Source organism: Elephantulus edwardii, unplaced genomic scaffold, assembly GCF_000299155.1.
Source record: "Elephantulus edwardii isolate Elephantulus edwardi_28Jun2011 unplaced genomic scaffold, EleEdw1.0 scaffold00211, whole genome shotgun sequence".
NCBI classification, from domain to species: domain Eukaryota; kingdom Metazoa; phylum Chordata; class Mammalia; order Macroscelidea; family Macroscelididae; genus Elephantulus; species Elephantulus edwardii.
In genome coordinates, this window is record NW_006399961.1 from 4,282,207 (window position 1) to 4,287,614 (window position 5,408).

Below are 5,408 nucleotides of genomic sequence, written 5' to 3' on the forward strand. Positions count from 1 at the left end.
GCTGAAGACCGGGCAACACTTTGTTTTGTTAGACATAAGGTTGCTATGAGTCGGAACTGACTCTATGACACCTAATTACAACACCACCACAAGCTCTAAGAGGTGTCCCTGGGTGGCATGGATCTTAAGCCTGGAGGTTCAAACTCACCCAGCGATGGCTGGAAAGAAAATCTTGGTGATCAACTTGGGAAAGGCCATAATCTCAGAACTCTGTGAAGCAGCAGTACTCTGCTTTGCCTTGGTCAGAATCAACTCGACAGGGCAATTAACAACAATAAACCTCTAGGTCCTTATGGATATGTGCTCACCAGCCTCCTTCCTCTCCATCTGCTGATCTCCTTTCTTCTGTTATGAAAGACGAATGAGCACTGGTCACCTTCGTACATCCCCAATAACTCATTCTCCAAAAGCAGGCTTACCAACAGTGACATCTCCAAAGACTTGGAAAGACAACGAGAGATACTAGTCATATAAAAAGTTATCAACGTGTATTTCCCTGTGAGTGAAAGATGGGCAATCTCCTCCCGGGTTATTTAGAGCCTAATGAGTTCCAGTTTTGTTTGTTTGACGTATTTCTAAACTTTATCTTAAAAATGTCACTTCAGAAGCAGTATAAATAATGCATTGGATTGGAGAGGGTGGGAGACTAAATATAGACTAGTGAGGAAGGGATTTTATTAGCAAAGGAAAAAGAAATTGGGAGCCTGAGGCAGAAGTTATTAAAATGGGTGTGTGGAAGGGGAAGATTCGGTAACGATTAGGGAGTAGAGTCAAGTGGGTATTTACTGGATGATACAAATAGTTAACATGTGGTCTGTGATCTGAATAGTTGACAGTTTCTGTCTGCCCAGAAGCACCTCAGTAAAGGGGCCTGGTCATCTTCCAGAAAATTAGCCACTGTAAGCCCAATGATGGTTGCTTTTGTTGTTGTATATCATCAAGTTGGAACCGACCCATAGCTGACCCTGCTGGCAGGTTTCCATGGGCAGTTGATGGCAAAGGAGATTGCTTTTCTTTCTTGTGAGGGGTAGCTAGCTGGTGGATTTGAACCAGGTGTCTTCGAGATTGCAGTGCAGTTTCTTACCACTAGGCCACCAGAGCTCCCCATAAACCCATTGTCGTACTGTTCTGTTCTGACACACATGGAGTTAGATCCTGAGTTGGGGGCCGACTCAATGATAACTAATTTACAGTCAAATGAATCTCATTATTTATCTAATGCTTTACATTCTTTAAGAAAATAGAATCGTTGCTCCTTTAAGAATAAAATTAGTATTTGCTGAACAGTCTTAGGAAGAGGGATAAAGGTAGACAGGAAATGAATCCATGTATTGCTATGGTGGGCATCTCAATCCCCCACTGTTGGCCATATTAAAAGGGGTTTTTGACAGCCAGTTGTGGGACTGATTTTGAAAACCCAAGGTCTCATATATCTGCATAGGTGTTTGACACATCTCAAAAGATGTTGGCTCTCAAGTCATCAGGGCCAATTGTGGCTTTTTCCAACAATTATTTCCATTGTTGAAACTCCCTCTGAACTCCTCTTTGGTGTCTGCACTGGCAGCCAGGATATGAGACACCCCATAGTCTAGTCTCCTTACTTGATGGGGACTTTTCAATTTTCCTCTGGATAACTTGAGCCATCGTGAACATCTAAATTACTTTCCAGACACCAGGATGGAGGCTTCAGTGTAGGGAAATGAATTGAGACACAGAGGCTGGAGACACTCAACTGAGGTCCATGGTTGGAAAAATGACCATGGCCAACAGCGGCCAGCTTGTCAGGGGATCCGTCCCTGCTGCCTCTCCACTTCCAGCTTCCTGAGCCCCACACATCATCAGAATCTGATCCCCGCAGCTTCGCGATGTGTGACACTTCATTCTTAGGATTCAAGAGGAGAAAGGGAATTTAATTAAAATAGATGAAGGCGAAGGATCCAGGGAACAAGCTCTTCGCCCAGGGCCACTGCTGGTCGTCAAAGGAGTGAGACTGAAATCACACTGTCTTTTACGAGTCCTGTTGCTCGGCTGTGGGTTGTGCTTTTCCTGAAAAAGGTGGGTATTCTGAAGCAGACAAAGTGCTGGCAAAGTCACTACGGACTCGACAGGTATTTCTGTTATTGAAAAAGGAAAAGAAAATAAAAATTTCACAAACTCTGAGCTAGTAAAGATGAAATGGATTTAATAAAAAAACAAAACAAAACAAAACCAACAAGCAAGCAGCCACATGTGAAATGTTAGCCCAAAGTCAGCCAAAACCTGCTCAATTAGGATGAAATAAATGTTAAGGAAAATAATGGGAATATTTTTTTTTAATTTTATTTAATTAAGTGTGTGTGTGTGTGTGTGTGTGTGTGTGTGTGTGTACCGTCAAGCCTGACTGGTATTGGAGGAGACTGTCCCTCCTTCTCCGGCAGAGCATCTGGTAGATTCTAACCACACATCTCTGGGATTGCAGTGCAGCTTCTTGCCACTAGGCCGTCAGAGCTAGCCAATAATGAGAATTTTAAAATAAAGACACCAGCATTTTATAAGGACAGGGCCAGTCCTTAGAGAAGGATATCATGCTTGGAGGCACAGATGGTCAGAGTAAGATGGTCAGCAAGATGGATTGGCACAGAGACTGTCACAATGATCTCCAAGGTGTTAGAGACGGTGAAGCTGGCAAAGGATAGGATCAAGTTGAGAACCATTGTTTATAAGTCACAGTCAACTCGATGGCACGTAACAACAACAAGAACAGAAGTTCAAGCAGAACACAAAGCATCACATATGCTGACAGAACACACTGCTTTCACAATATCCATTGCTATTAAGTCAAGTTCAACTCATGGTGACGCCGTATGTTTCAGGGTAAAACTCTGATCCATAGCATTTCCAGTCCACGTTCTTGTGAAAACAGATGACTACATCTTTCTTTCAAGCATCTCTAGGTAGATTTGAGAAACCAAACTTTTATTTAGTAGCCAAGAGGAAATCATTTGCACCATTGAAAGACCTTGTTGTTCAACATCAAGTCAAAACAGATGCATAGCTGACAGTCTGGTGGGTTTTCAGAGGCAGTTAATTGCATGGGAGGAGATTGCCCACCTTCCTCCGCTGGAACAACTGGTGGAGTCAAACCTCATGCCTTTGGGATTGCAGCCCAGCTTCTTACTTCCAGGCCACCAGAGCTCCTAGGTTAATAATTCCATGTTTGCCATCTAGTTACCTTAACAGGGATGTGTATAGTGCTTCCCAGGCAGTCCTCTAAGCACCATAAGAATGCTAACGAATTAAATCCTGCTATAATCATACCAGCTGTGATATGACGTATCACTGTTGATGTTGACCTTAATCGCCTGCCTGGTAATTCCAAAATCTACATGATTTGTGAGTCACAAGAATAGCTCAGGAGCCCAGGGCAGACTTGTTAGTGTTGCCAACGGGTAACCACATATCCCTATTTTCATTAATTCTTCCAATTCTTTGTTTAAATGTCACCTTTATAAGGAATAACATTGATCCTCATCTCTGGACTCAGATGTATTGGCTTCTTCTGTCTGTAGCCTCAGGAGCGAGCCTGGGTGCCCCAGTTTGAGATTAAGGGAAAAGCTGCATTTTTACCAGCTTACTTGCTAACTGGCACAACCCCCATTCACCATCCACAGAATCATGTGCTGCTCCTATCCGAACCCTGCCAGCTTTGGGGGTTAAGTCTCCAAGACGAAAGGGAAGTGGGGGCTAGAAGAATTCTGGAAGGAGTCCAGGTCTACCCAGGCAGCCAACCCAAATAATCCCGGCAAGCAAAGCTTTGCTTGGACCAGGGCTGGCTGTCTAGACAGCGATGACTACACACAGGTAGCTGTGCAGCCTGGCACTTCATTTGGCCTGTGCTGAACTTGTTAAAAGATAGAGGCCAGTGGATAGATCAGTTTGGGGGAAGGATTTGAAAGCAAGTCATTTATTAAACAGGCATCTTTGTGATGCATTGGTTATGTATTTGGATGCTAATCAAAAGGTTGGAGGTTCAAAGCTACTCCGTATCACCGTAGAAAACATAAGTGTTGATCTACAGGCTAGGAAATCTCATGGTCCAGTTGTACCCTGTCACTTGGGGTACTTGGAGTTAAAAGAGACTCCATGGCACCTAAGAACAACATTCATTTGAAAGGCAATTCTAGAGTATGTTGGCTGGGCAATGGGGGTAAAAGAGAAGGCAAAGAAGTTACTTACAGGAGTGCTATTCAGTTAATGCAGATGACACAAAGTTGCTTGCTGAAAATGAGGAGGACTTGAAGCACTTGTTGCAGAAGATCAAATGCAGTCTTCAATATGGATTGCATCTCAATGTCAAGAAAATAAAGATTCTTACCCACTGGACCAATCAGCAGCTTCATGATGGATAGAGAGGAGATTGAAAGTGCCAACAGCTTCATCTTACTTGGCTCTACAATTAACACCCTTGGTACTAGCAGTCAGGAAATAAGGAAATGCATTGCTCTGGGAAAATCTGCAGTTAGGGACCTCTCCAGATTATTGAGGAGTAATGAGTCAACTTGAGGAATAAGGTGTGTCTGATTCAGGCCTTACTCTTCCAATCACTTGCTATGCATATGAGAGCTGGACAGTGATGACAGGAAAGTTATTGGCACCTTTGAGCAGTGGTGTTGGAGAGGAGCACAGAACACCCCATGGATGGCCAGGAAAGTAAACAGATATGTCTTGGAGAGGGTGCAGCCAGAGTGCTCTTTGAAGGCAAGAATTCTGAGGCCTCATCTCACGTACTTTGAGCATGTTGCTAGGGGGCGCTATTCCTTGAAGAAGGACAAGATGCTGGGAAGGGTGGAGGGTCAGCAAAGGAGAGGAAGACCCTCAACCACGTGGGTTGACACAATGACTGCTGCAATGGGCTTATGTGTGAGGAAGTGTGAGGATGACACAGGATAGAGTAGGGTTCAGATCCTGTTCACAGGGTCACTATGAGTTGTACTCAACTCAATGGAGCTCAGTCCTGCTGAGGGACTTCTAGGACAAGAGGACAAGAAAGCTGCATTATTTATCCATCAGCTTTGCTCTATCCCTTGCTGATACTGTGTTCTATCTGTGCCAAGGGCAGGCCAAGCTTGTGACACTGCAGATGGAGAATTGGAGGCATGTGCAGTAAGCAGCCTTTAACTTATAGAGAAGAAGGTGTAGGGCATGAAGACAGGCCATCACCAATGTCTACAGCAGTGAGTATAAATGCAAACCTCTCTAAACACAGATCTAGACCTCGCTTTATGCCTCCTGGGGGAGGTCATTCAATTCCTACTTTTACATCTTTTCAATGTCTCTTCCTTTGCTTTGGCTTCTCGACATCCTAGTACGATTTTCAGGGTCTCTTCTTTTTTTTTGCATTTTTTTATTATTAATTTTAATGAAAATTT